The sequence below is a fragment of the Cebus imitator genome, unplaced genomic scaffold (assembly GCF_001604975.1).
Source record: "Cebus imitator isolate Cc_AM_T3 unplaced genomic scaffold, Cebus_imitator-1.0 Scaffold62, whole genome shotgun sequence".
In the NCBI taxonomy this organism is placed as follows: Eukaryota; Metazoa; Chordata; class Mammalia; order Primates; family Cebidae; genus Cebus; species Cebus imitator.
Window position 1 is genome coordinate 1,372,823 of NW_016107377.1, and position 14,227 is coordinate 1,387,049.

At 45.6% G+C, this 14,227-nt stretch overlaps 1 protein-coding gene across 2 annotated transcripts in view; it reads left to right on the forward strand.

Annotated features, from left to right (window-relative positions):
• The first annotated feature begins 4,508 nt into the window (after positions 1-4,508).
• TNR (tenascin R) overlaps positions 4,509-14,227 on the forward strand; it is a 410,842-nt gene continuing 401,123 nt past the window's right edge. For both annotated transcript variants that reach the window (XM_017529944.1, XM_037739057.1), the window contains exon 1: positions 4,509-5,018. The gene's annotated coding sequence lies outside the window, so the exon portion shown is untranslated. The remainder of the gene's footprint in view (positions 5,019-14,227) is intronic.

Sequence of the window (14,227 nt, forward strand, 5' to 3'; positions counted from 1 at the left end):
GAGTTATGGGGGCACACAGTTGGCAGCTCATAGCAGGGCTGTGCTTTCCAGTGGTTGGGAGAGACACATGTAAGACTGCACGGGGTACCCAGCCTTCTCTCCCTTGCTATGGGAAAAATATTTGGAGTAAGAGAGAGAAAAGAGAAAACTGGCCCCAAATCATGTCTCCACCTGGAAGAACCTTTAGTCTATTCATTCCACTTTATCTCTTAACCTAGCAGACTTAGTTGGAAGCCCATCTCTCTCTCTCTCGCTCGCTCTCTCTCTTCCAACACCTTCTCTCTCCCAGGTTCAGCCTGGGAGTGGGAATGGACTGAGCCCCACAGTGCTAGGCGGTTCCTAAAGGCAAACTCTGTTCTGGCCCCCAAGAAGTTTGTATCCTCATAGGACAAAAGGGCAATAATTTATAATCCTACATAGCTGTGGCCAGGTGAACACAGGCTTGCAAGGTCAGAAATTGTGTAGGAAGGATGAGTGGGAAATAGGAAGACTTGCTCTCAAAGCATTAACTGGATACAACAGGCTTTGGATGGTGATTAATGATCTAGATAGTGTCCACTGCTCCTCTTCTTCCTTCTTGGAAAGAGCCCCGAGGTCATCACATGTCTTATCTGGTGTTTACTCCAAACTTCCTCTTTCTATGCTCACGGAAACAGTGGCAAGATGGGGGCCTAGGTTAGCCTAGGAATTGAGAGCTCCCTTGGCTATACTATACTTGCCATGCCTCAAAGCTGGATCTTAAGTTCCCTTCCCTTTTCTATAAGAAAGCCACAGTTGCACTTCCTGAGTACCTATGTCCAGACCTCAAGTCCTGGAAGAGTTGATCCAAGAGCTTTCTGGAATGCTGGTTGTGGTATGGATTTTCGTCGTGAAATTCCACCATTGTAGTTCACCACACCACGGCTTCTGATTCTCTGGAGACAGCTGGGTGACTAAGGAGATGCTCAATTTGGTGCAGGAGGGCTTGGGGGCTGGAGTGCTAGGTAGAAAACAAAAATTCAGGGGCCGGCCCGGCGCGCGGCTCATGCGTGTAATCCCAGCACTTTGGGAGGCTGAGGCAGGTGGATCACCTGAGGTCAGGAGTTTAAGACCAGCCTGGCCAAAATGGTGAAACACCATCTTTACTAAAAATAAAAATTAGCTGGAGGTAATAGTGCACGCCTGTAATCCCAGCTACTCAGGAGGCTGAGGCAGGAGAATAGCTTGAACCCGGGAGGCGGAGGTTGCAGTGAGCTGATATCGTGCCACTGCACTCCAGCCTGGGCAACAGAGTGAGTGAGACTCCATCTCAAAAAAAAAAAAAAATCCAGGGACCAATGATTACCAGCTTTCAAAGAGGAATCGTGATGGAGGGGTCTTCATATTAGAAGTAGATCAGGAGCCAAGGAACCAGTAACTGATCCAAAGAACAAGTAATCTTGGTCCCAATATCATCTTCAACTATAGATTTGGTTATTGTTATGAGCCAATCAGTAGGCATTTTGAGGCTATTTTCTGGGTATCAAGCACGTTAGCCACAAGGACTAAAGAGATCAAGGAAATAGGGTTGAGATTCTGCCCTCAGTCTTCTTATTTTTCTTTCCTATTGGTGGTCTCCATCCAGCAACTACCATGTCCATGTAAATGGGCTCCAGATCTAAATCCCCAATCCAAATCTCTAATCTGAGCTCCAGAAATATACTCCAGCCACTGCCAGAACAGCTCTATTACAATATATAATCTCACTCTCCCAAAGCCTGACATGTCCAAAATCAAATTTATCCATCAATCTCACTTCCCCTCCACTCTTCCTGGACCCGTCCATGTTCCAAAGCTTCACATCTTTCTGCCTACAATGATCTTATACTCTCCCTCTAATCAGTGTCTCATTATTCTTTGAGGCAACTCAGATCTCATGTTTTCTATTTATAAAATGTCTAGGTGCAATGAAGCACGTTCCTGAATCTACATTCTTTAAGGTACAGATGAATGGCCACTTCCCAGGTGAAGTCTCCCATAATCCCTCAGGCAGAAGGACCTCTTCCTCCTCTGGGCTCCCAGAGCCCTTAATCTGAAACTTTCTTTTAGCCCTTTCTACATTCATCTCCATTTCAAATGCAAATCTCTAATGTCTCTGTACTTCTGAAATATTCCTACTTCCCAATGCATTTAATAACTCTATAACCACCAGAAAAAAATCCTGCCATCCTAAACTCCTCCTTTTTTTGAACTGACTAGTGCCTTCTTCTGGGCTTCTCATCTAATAGAAACAGATCACACTTCCAGCTTCCTGGTACATGCTACTTCCTCACTCAGTTATGTTAACTTCTATGTTATTGAAACAGTCTATTAAATGGTGTGGGCACTTAGTGATAAGAGGAGACATTATCATGCTTCTCAAAGAGGATGACTTTAGAGTCAAATAGATGTGCATTTGATTTGGGTTATATACTTATTAAATGTGTGACCTTGAGCAAGCCACTTAATTTTTATAAGCCTCAGTTTCCTCATTTGTCAGTGGAAGGGTAATACTTTGAAAGTTTCATATTGTGCTCTTTCCCTCCTCCTTGAGTTTGCACATGCCATGCCTTCAGCTTAACTCTCTCACCCACGTTTTGCTGGAAAGACTTACGATTCTTCAGGCCTCAGCTTAGATGCAACACACCTCAGGAATTCCCCCAGCGCCCCCTCAGAGATCAGGTTAGTTGCCTTTTCCATGTGCTTACTGTTCGACGTCTTGGCACTTAGCCTTTGAATTGTAATAATTTGCTTCTTGCGCTTTCTTTCCCCCTTTGAGGAACTGCAAACTGTTGAGGACGGGGATCATGATTTCTTAATTGTCACATACCATTTTTGCCCTGCTTCATCCGCTTTTGATCCAAAAATAAAGCCAGCAAAATTAAGCCAGCCCAGCTAAGGAATTCATAATTCTGAAATTCTGAAAAAACTGTTGATTTCTCACTGAGCACTTACTAGCTGAGTGCATTGCAACATTTCAGCTCTTCAAATTGCCAGCTCCATTCTTGCCCTGTGTTAGGCACTGGGCAATAATTTGCTTTTGGTACAGAAATTGAGTGATGTGTCTCTGAACCGATGTTAAAACCCAATAGCTTCCAATTTCATAAGATTTACAGCCAGTTTTGTGCATGTGAAACTACCCAAATCACCAAGAGAATTAATTTTCTTAGGAGATTCTCATTCAGTAATAGCGATTTCCACAGTTTGTTTGGCACCCACAGTGGTAAATATTTTATTTTTAAAACTCAGCCACATATAAATGTGTTATAACAATCTAGGTACTTTGTCATAAATAAAAGCAATGATAACTATGGTGCTACCTTCTCTTCACTTCAAACGTCACTTCTGAAGTGTATATTTATAGTACATGAGAATTCAAAGAGGAAGATCCAGGGTCAGTTGGCCCAGGTTCCATCCCCATCCATGACATTCACTAGCTGTATGATCTTGGGAGAGTTATTTCATTCCTCTGTGACTCAGTTTCCTAGCCTGTAAAATAGCAATAATAGCCTCTGCATTATAGAGTTATTGGATGGCTTAAATGAGCTAATACATGTAAGTGCTTATAATAATGCCTAGCACCTGGTATAAGCACTCTATAAATGTTAGCTATTGTTATTTGCCAGGGGTGAATCAAATATAAGAAGAGTATTTGGATAAGATTACCTTTAAATTCCCTGCCAGTCCTGAGGTTCTATGTCTCTATATCATTCCAGTCCCTCAGCATTCCTATTCAGTAGGGAGGGGGCAGCATTATCCACATTTTACAAACAGTAGAATTGAGCCATAGAGAAGCAAAATGTCCAGTAAGCAAGTGGCAGTCTGAAACTAGGACTAAGGTTTTTAGATGTAAGTATGAGGACTCTTTCTGGGAGGCTATGCAGCTGCACATTTAAAAGCAAGCGTTAGATATCCCTTATGAGCCTGTGAGCAGTGAACCCTTGGTCCCCCTTCTCTGCCAAGGTTCTCCATAAATGTGCATCAAGGTCACTCCTGTCTCTATCTCTGAGATGATCTCGGGCCATATCTTTTCAGATATTTTTCTTGCCAGCTTAAAAAAAAGGCTATATTCTGGAGTTGGATTAAGAGCCAGCTCGATCTCCTTGGTTCCCTGTATTCTTTGCTGCTTTAGGCATTCCTGTGCCTGGGTCATGAAGTAGGTATACACATACTTCACATGGCTCTCGACCCTGACTCTCTGGAGGGTTCCTTCTGCTGAGCCAGGACCTTAAACCACTTGAGAACCCCACAACTGACCTTATTCCAAAACATTCTATCCCAACCACTCGCCCATCCCATTCCACCCTGGATTTCTCCTGCAATCGTGGGCAAAGCATCTGCAAAAGCTCCCATCCTCTCCCTTTCTCTCCCTATCTGAAGAAGCCTCTGCGTTCTTCAGGACCCTGGCTATGCAGAGGCAGCCCCAAGAGTTAGTGGGTGCGGGGAGTTTCCTGTGCCTGAATCTGGACTATTCGAGAGGATTTAGGATGCTTTTCTTTTCTGTCCACTAGGGGGCTGCTTGTAGGGGGATGGAAAAAACTGAGGCTGAAAAAAAAAAAAAATCATGCTGCTGAAATTTCAGCAAGAGGGGAAAAGAGAGAGCGCGTGAGAGAGAGACAGCAAAGCAGTCCCAGGCTTCCTCCTCTCTTTCACGTCAGAGGCAGGACCCGACTGTGCTAAGGCTGTTGGCTCAACACGCAGAGGAGACTGGCAGACCCAGGGAGAGTGAGAGAAGGGGGTCCTCCCTGACCCAAGGAATTACCACTAGTGGAGTGAAGCCACCTGACTTTTTGATCTTATTTTGCTTGCCTCCTCATTCTCCTTCCACCCGTAGCCCTGACAGCTTGGGTTTCATTTCTTTCGTAGATCCTTGTCTCTTCCTCCCAGAAAAGGAGGAAGGGAAGAGAAGGGAGAGAGGTGGGCTCCCTAGGTGAGCGCATCAGCTGGCTCCAGCCTGAGCAGACAACAATTTTCTTCCCAGGAAGCTCCTCTCGCTTCTCGGCCGCCCACCCCCAGCCTGGGTAAGTCCGGAGCACTCGCTCCTTTGATTTTCTCGCTAACGTGATTTCAGCACCAAGGAGAGCTATGAGATGCATTTTGGTTCCTGTGTGTCTGTGTGTTCCTGCAAGCCGTTTGGCACTAAGGTTACATCTATTTCTCTGCTGCCAGTAGAGTCGGGTTCTGCGTAGGGAAAAGAAAGGCGCAAAACTATGTTTACCGAATTTAAGGGGGATGTGGACTTTGGCCTTGTGTGTGTGTGTGTGTGTGTGTGTGTGTGTGTGTGGACTGTTGCATAAGACAGGTGAGGTCTGAGCTAAATTGCCGGTGGTTTCTGCGTGTCTCCATATAGGGCTGTTCTTTTTGTCTGTAGATAAGGGAGAGGGTTTGGGGAATGAGTTGGGCACCTTCTTTAACTCTCTCCCAACAAGCCATCCATGGTGGGAAAGTATTGCAAAGGAAACCTGGGGGGTTGGGAGTGGAGGTAGAGTTAAAAGTTGGGCACCTCTGAAAGAGCTTTAAGGAAGTGGTTTCTTAAATGTCGGTTTCCTAGGATTCTCTGGGCTCTTGCTGTGGAGAGAGCCCAGGCTGACCTTTTACTTTCTCTCCTGATGTGAACCCATGGCAAGTGGGCAGGTGCAACAGGTGAGGCTCAGGCTGGGGCGGCTCTGGGGGACTGAGGTCCTTTCTGACTTCATGGTGGTAGAAAAGTGCCAGTGTCTTGAGCTTCACAGAGATTGGCTGATGTGAATTATATTACATTTGCAGAAGGCAGGAGGTACTCTCCACTTTTCTGTCATCATTGGCTATGGGTGATTGGAAAGAGGACAAAGTCTGTTCTGCCCTGTTTTCTGGGGCATCTGGCAGTGAAAAACAGCTCAGAAGAAAGGTGTGTCTCTATATGTCTAGGGGAAGCAGAAACAAACTTAGACTTGTCCCATACTCAGGAGGGCTTGGAGTGGTACTCTGTTCTCCTTCAGCACTGAGAGACTCTGCAATCGGGATCTCATTATTACTTCATTCCTCATTGCTACTACTTTTTGCAGGGTATTCCTCTATTCTCTCCTGCTTTCTGCCTCTCTGGATTATGTTCAGTCAATTTCCTGCATCTGCTTTGGTATGGTCTTGGAGACACTATATGCTGGCCTCTCCCCCATTCAGTCCTGGCCACACCTACCTGGGTGAGTTATTCAACAAGTGGTGTTGAGGGTTTCCTTCAATCATTCAAGTCTCGGTGGAGCCAGCATCCGACAGGGAACTTGAAAGAGATTTGACTTCTTGTAGGAGCAAGTTTTCCCTTGATTTAACCCCTAACTATTTATGGTTCTGGTCACTTTCTTCAAGTGTGTTGAGACAGGGGAGATACACATGCAGGGGAGTGGTTCACTCTTTCCAATCCCAAATGAACCCTAGAATGGCAATTTTTTGTCTTATTTTTAATTCAGCACAATGGGTCCCTCCTCCGTGATGAAGAAAATACTCTCCGCCTCTGGCTGGGGAGCCTTCTGGGTGAGGGATGTAGTTCTGAGTGAAATGGCACCACTTTTCTTTTTTACTACGCTTGGCATTGGATCCAGAAATCTTAGCATCTCCCTAGAATGGCAGGAAGTAGAATGCAGTCAGGAAGAGAGTGAAGTCAGAGGTTGTAAGGGTAGAGAAGAAAGACTGAAATAGACAAATGCAGAGCATCAGAAACCAACACTGACTCATTCAATGTTTTAGTGCTCCAAACCCTCCTGTCCTTGAAATCTTCCTGTTTGAACAAGTGAGTGGATGGATTTCTGCATGACACCTCCCTGAGGGTTTAAAAAACATTATGCCCTTGCAGTGGACCCTGTCCAAAGCCACTGAAGTCAGCATACTTAGTGGTCATTATCTCATTAATGCCCTTAAATTCTCTCTGCAAAAAAGTGCTCAGTGACATTATTGGACCCATTTTATAAATGGAGGGACATAGACACTTACAGTGGGAGGCCAGAGGATAGCAAAAGCAGAAACAGAACTTCTAGCCTGCTAATATACCCTCACCTAGGAAATGCAGTAATGCTCCTGTGCAGAAGAGAAGGGATGGATTGGTCCCCAAAGGACAGGCTTACAGCCAAAGCCTTTTAGGGAACTCAGTGTGGAGCAATGGCCTCACCCTGGTGAAAAATGAGAATCAGCAAGAAGCCTCAAGGTGCTGATGGCCTCTACTTCTCAGCTAAGAAGATGGCCAAGAGCCAGATGGAGAGCTCTCTGGGCTTACTGCAAAGAGAGACCCCTGGGCTGGTGATGTCTAGGTTGAACTGATGTCATGTGCCTGATTGCCACATTACCATGCCCAGAAATCCCAGCTGAAGGCCCCCTATCTGGGGCATGTTGCCATAGATGTCTTGGCTTTGGGTGTTTGGTGACTGTTCTCTCCTATGAATGTTTTCTGGAACCACCTTCGTTGAGTCCTCTGTGGTTCTGAATGTGGCAAGGATAACTATGGAGCTGGAGAGGGCTGGGCTCTGACCACTTGTAGAACCGCTAGAAGACGAGTGGGAAACTGGGTGCAAACCCACTTCACATATAAAGCCACTCCTGCTACATTCCTGGCCATCACATCTGGCCAGCGTCCTGGAGAGAAAGCCACTAAGTTCTCATGCCCAGCCCTCCTTCACTGCTCAGGGTAGACTGCTGGGCTGCCTCTCGGGACTGGGGAGATGAGAAGTGGTGGGGAAAGATGGAAGGAGGAGGTCAGCTGTTCTGCCCTATTCTCCATGGCGAAGGTTGCCATCTTTTACCTGGAAAGGGCCACTATTACTTTTTTGTTGTTGTTGAAAAAAATGAGTTATAGTTTGTATATAATAAAATGCACTGATCTTAAGCATTCAGATTAAGTTTTGACAATTGCGTACACTTGCGTACCCCCAAAAAGATATACAAAAGCTCCCTGTGCTTCTTTCCAGTTTTTCCCCTCCCCCAATTCCATCATTTTCTGACTTGTATCACCATAGCTTATGCTGCTACATTTGCAGTGGAAATGTATTGCTGAATGTATTACTTAATAGACGTGGTATCTAAGCCCTAGACTTTCAGGAGAACATCTCTGAGTTCTGAGGCTATTTTTAACGCATAGTAGCAAAGATGTGCGAGGGGTACATTCTGTACCCCAGCTTAAGGTCATGGTGTTAGAAAGCCAAGTGGTCATTTCAATCGTGTTCATGGAAACCAACAATCAAATCTGAACAGAAATTGTGGAAGCCCCTGAGGGCAACTGCCTCGGAGCTTACATGAGTTATCTGATGGAGTTCATGGAGATGAGTTTGAAATTTCCATTAAAAACTTGGAATTCAGTATTCAGGTGGCTGGTCATGAGTCTCCCCACCTGGGCTTCAGGAGAGTGAGCTGAGAAAAGAGTACCCATGTGAGCTTAGTAAAGAAGAAAGAGAAGAGTTCATTGTGATAGAACTTATGCCATGAAATTCAGCCCTATCCGCAAAGGTCATGGCTGAGGAGGGTGCTGTTTCTCTTTGTTAAGAGTAAATTTAGAACCAGAAGCCGTATATAGAGACCTACTTACCAACACAGCTCTATCCAAGGACATCTCCATTCACCCTGCTCCCATCCCTGGGTTGTGGGCTAGGTGAGGTAATACTCTTTTGCGTTTTACCATTAAGAAGTAATGGAGTTATCAGAAAGTTTGGTAACTTTGGCGGGGTGTGTGTGTGTGTGCACACGCGCATGTGTGTGGTATCAGCACACACATACAAACATGTATAACCAGTTTGGACACCTTGCCTATCTAATTCTCTTTTATCCTGTCTCTCATTTAAGGGTCACTGGATAAAGATGGGGAATTTTGTGCACCATTTGCACATAGGTCTTCAACAAGGAAATCAGAGTTTCTGGCAGATTACTCAGTAAATTAGAATCTTTAGTGGAGCTTAAAATGTGTTTAGCTAGGTCATAGACCTATTTACATGTTCAGATGGTGCTGATGTCCTTTGCCTCCCTCCATTTGGAGACCTTACTCTAGCACGTGCTTCCAGGGCTTTGCCCCATTCTGAGGTCACCTGCCTTTGAGAATGCACTCAATGCACTGAGCCAGCTCTTTGAGGGGAAGTCTCCTGAGTCATCTCTCCCAGCTGCGATCCCACAGAGTAAAGTATAGGTTGCTAAAACACCATGTCATGGAAAGTTAGAAGATAGCCAAAGTGAGAACTCCCTAGGACAGAAATACAAAGTTGAATGATGTCCACAAAACCAGTTCCAGTAGAGGATTTGGCAGAAGTGCAGAGACACACTTTTGCCTCATTTTGATTATGGGTTATGCTAATAATGATGAGATTTCCTACCTAACTAGTTTCATCTTCTTAAGAGCAAGTCCAGTGGGGAAGGGGGAATTGGAATGGGATTGTTCAAAAGCTATGTCCAATCACGTGTGTATAAGAATCACTACATCATTACCTTGGAAATGTGACTTTGAATTAGAACTATATTGGTAAATTTTGAGCACAGTAAGCTAATGATATGCCAATTGGCAAAGGGAATTCAAGCAACCTTGTCTTTTTCTCTTTCCCTACTTTTAAAAATACAGTTCAGTGGCAGTAAGTACATTTACATTGTATGCAACCATCACCAGCATCTGTTTTCAGAACCTTTTCATTTTTCCAAACTGAAACTCTACCGTTAAATGCTAATTCTCCATTTCCTCCTCTCCCAGCCCCTGGCAACTTCTACTTCCTGTCTCTATGAACCTGACTATTCTAGGTACTATATGTAAGTGAAATCATACAATATTTGTCCTTTTATAGCCAGTTCATCTTATTTAGCATAATGTCCTCAAGGTTCATCCATGTTATAGCATGTATCAGAACTTCATTCCTTTTTTATGGCTAATATTCTACTTTATGTATGTACCACATTTTGTTTATTCATCCATCCATCAATGGATGCCTGTATTGTTTCCTATTCCCCTCCTTTAATTCTGGCTAATTGACTCTGCTTTACTCTCCAGTCAAGTAAGAAACAGACACTTTCCCATGATTACACTCCCTTGAATTTTAAATTGTTCCATTTCCCTAGGAAGTTAAAGCAGGTGGCTTCCTGAAGGCAAATGGAGGAGGATACATGGGACTGGTGCACATGAATGAATTGGATTTATCTTCGATATTCAGACTCTCATTGCTAATCTGTACAACAGCCAAAGTTTGAGTGAGCATGGATCCTAAACTGTCATCTATTCTCTCTGCTGAAGTGTCCCAAACTTAACTCAGAGAAGTACTAGCAATAGCAAGAGGTATAGCCCTCATCCTTGGGGAGCATGTCTCTGGGTTATGTATTACAAGGTGAGACTTCTTAATGGGGGAAGGAGTTCTGGTGTCAGAGACAAATGAGCCAACAGATGCATTAGAGTTTATTGAAGGGTTCCAGCCTGGTCTCCTAGGGACCCCTATCCAAGATCAGGGAGCTGCCAAGGGCATCCCAACTTAGCTTCTATAATAACGGTCTCATGCTCTGGCTATAAGCAACTTAATAAAGGTTTATTACCAGGACCCAGGAGGAAGTTGTGGTTATTTTAATCTGGATGTGTCCTCCTCAAACTACATGAGTCGTGGCTCACTGTAGCCTCCACCTCCTGGACTCAAGCCATCCTCCCACCTCAGCCCCCTTAGGACCTGGGACTACAGGTGTACACCTACATGCCTGGCTAATTCTTTTATTTTTTTGTAGAATGGGGGTCTCAATATATTTCCCAGGCTGGTCTTGAATTCCTTGTTTCAGGTGATCCTCCCATCTTGGCCTCCCAAAGTATTGGGATTATAAGCAGAAGCCACCGTGCCTGGACAGAGCCTACATCCTTCCGCTGTCTCTGCTGTTTGTGTCTAAGTCATCCCTGCCCTGCTCTGGGCCACACATACGCAGAACCCATGGAGCAGAGGCATCAAGAAGCAAGACCTGTGGAGTTAGTTAATTGGACTTCAAATTCCTGCTCCAACAAATACTGCCCCTGTGACCTTGGGCAATTACTTAACCTGTCTTAATCTGAGGTTCCCCGCCAGAAGTGTCCCCTCCTTCCCTTACCTGAAAAAGCCTATAGAGATCATCACATCTTCTTTAAGTTGTTTTTAAGAGAATTAAATAGGGCATGAGTACAAAGTCCCTGGGACAGTGCCTGGCATTGAACGTGTCCTCTATCCCAGATTGTGACACTTGCTACTTAACATGGCCTGGGGACTGGGTGCAGCTTGAGTGGGGGCACTTGGTGTTTTAACAAGCTAGCAATTATCTGGGCTGACCCGGATTTTATATGCTTCTCAAGTGCTAATGGGTTGGGCCGGCCCTTGTTTTACATCACCTTGATTTTAGGAGCATGTGTTGGCTATTTTTTCTCCCACTCTTTTAGCACCAAGAGCCAAGCTGATGTATTTTTAAATATCTGAAAAATGCCTCTTCCCAATTAATTACCTTGAAATTGTACTAGACTGAAATTAATTTGAGCCTTAAGGAGGGTTTCCGAGCCCTATTCTGCAGTCAGCAAGAGACCATGAACATTTGGGTTTCCTTTCTTCTACCTTCCCTTCCCTCCAGGTTCTTCTGTCATTCTGAATTTTATTTATGAAACATTTTCCCTTCCTTTATAATTATGTTTTCCAAAAGAAGAACATCTAACGGCCACCTCCTGGCTGGACTAGAGTAATTGTTTGAATTTTTTGATGGTGTGCAATTTCAAAGGCTTGAGTTTATATAGATTACTTTGAATTTATCTCCACGAGTGCATCAGGAGAGAAGCTTCTGCCTGCTTCGTGAAGTATTGTAAAGCCTGTCTCCACTGAGCGCCGGTGTTTGTGTGGATAGGCTGTTTATCTAAATGAATTTCTGTAAAACATATACCTTAATAAGCCAGATTTTGCCAGCTTGCCCTGTGTAACTACCTCCTGATGTCCCCTGTGAATTGGTCAATACCAAGGTCAGCTGTGGTGCCTGGGCCCAGGGACAGGTGTGGAGAGATCAGCTGACAGTCCTGTGCCCTCTCTCCCTTCTCCCGACTGGCCAGCTGTGAGCCAGGGGTGACAAGGCACAGCAGACAGAAGAGAGGGCAGCGCCAGGGCTGGAGAGCCCGTGTCTGTCCAGGTGCTAGGAGGAGAGATGGCCAGCTGGGGAGATGCACAGGGCCCTGAACACTAGATGAGAGCCCTGCAAAGGGCTATGTTGAAAAGGGCAGAGGCCAGAGCTGCCTATAAAGGGACTGTTTCCTCACGGTGACCCAGTCTGTGCCACAGAGAGATGGAACTTATAAAGCAATCCATAAAGCCTCCCATTCGAAGCCATATATATTTATAGAGACATAAATGAAGTTTAATGCAGGTGAAACTCACTATAAAAGCAAAAGACTTCATCTGTATCTATACTTCAGGTGCAGATCAATGCAGGGCTTCCTGCCTTTCCGCAAAGAAGAGCTGTCTGCGAGCACGCGTGCCCACCCGCTCGCACGCAGCCCAGCTGCCTTGCTCTGGAGCCAGCCACGGGGTGGGAGGGACAGAGGTCTTTTGAGCATCTGCAAGTGAGGCGCCCAGCAACGATGCGCTCCCCTTTTCTGCGAGGGCTGTTTAAAAACAGCAAGAGAAAAGAGAAAAAGGGAAGAGCACTGCCAAAACCAGCAGCTTCAAACAGTCAGGAGCCTGGCTCTAAATAAAACAATTTGAGGCAGGTCGGCTTTTCATCTACCTTGGAAGCTGCCAGGTTTCTGCTCCTCAGATGGGATGTGACTGCAAAGCCCACCTGACCAGCCCCACCCTCTAAGTCTCCACTGACCCTGTATCCCCTGTTGCCCATGCTGGCCAGGCAGAAACACTTGATGAAACTCTGCCCAAAAAGAGTTTGAATCTTGGCTCTGCCACTTACTAGCTGTGTAGCTGTGGGGAAATCCATGGTCTTCTCTGCCTCAGTTTCCTCACCTCTGAAATGGAGTAAATAGCTCCTACCTTTCAGAATTGCTGTGTCTGTTAAATGAGATGTCATTTTCTACAAGAAGTCTTTTAACAGCCCTCAGCACGTAGAGATTCTTCAATTAATAGAGTACTCACTTTATGGTAATTCCAGGCAGGAAGGGTGTATTTTGAGGCTGGAGATCAGGGGCACCAGTGCCCTCATATATGTCGATAAATGTTCATATATATTCCCCTCATGGAGTAGGGGAGGCCCTATTTGGCCTGAGGCTGGCTGCAGGAATAAGGTATCACATTCTCTAGTCAGGCAGTGGCCTTGAGCCCTGTTTCCTTCTTACCCTGTCACCAGCTCTCCCTGGTGCTGCAGGGCCTGTGGGCTGGAGCACTGGAGGCAGCAGCTCAAGGGAAGATTGGCTGACCAAATAAGGTAGCTCTGATCTCCATGGAGTTGCCCTTGGTGGAGCCTGGTTGTGTTCTCATAAATGGCTCCCTCGCAAAGCAAGACGCAGCTGTGCAGCCCACAGGGGCATCATTTCCCTGGGAGTGTGTCTTGGGTAACTAGGGTTGCCCTCCCAGGCTGGATCATTGAGAGGCCAGCAAGTCATGCCAAAGGCATGAGTTTCATTGTGGGCCACCCTCCATCCAGGGGCAGGGCCAGGTGGGAAGTTCTGGAGAGGAGGAAAGCATGCTGTTGGTCTGGACCCTGATCTGTTCCAGGTGGGGAGTGGGGAAGAGACCACTATCAGTCAATCTCTTATGAAAATGGTCTGAGGCACCATTCCTGAGTTATTAAAATGCAAAGTAAGAGTGTGCCGTGCCCTCCTTTTTACCCCCAACCTTTTTTCATTTGTATTTTATCAGCTTAATTTAGTAAGAATGAGAAACTCAGCAGCCATCCTTGCAGCCTGGGAAGGGAAGGCAGGAAAACCCCTGAGAGGGACTGGGGTGACTTCTCTGGCTGTGTCTTCACTCTGACCCAACAGAGCCCTCCCAAGCAGCATCCTTTGCTGTGGCTGAAGGCCCAGGAGACAGTGAGAAGTGCAGAGACCTCTCTCTCTTTCTCTCTCTCTCTCTCTGCACTCTCTGTTCTACTACTTTCACTATTTCTTGGGGGAGGGGGGGTCCTGTGGGCCTCTGGCAACCACACCTGACATTCACTAACTCTGTGACAAGGGAAGAGCTGGGAAGGGACCCAGCTCCCACTCCTCGAAATGTTTTGACCTTTTCCTTTTAAGTTCTTAAGGTCAAATATTGCTAAAGAGATCTTTTTGCCAGTGGCAAAAGCCTGCAAGAGAGGGAAAATAGCAATTTTACTT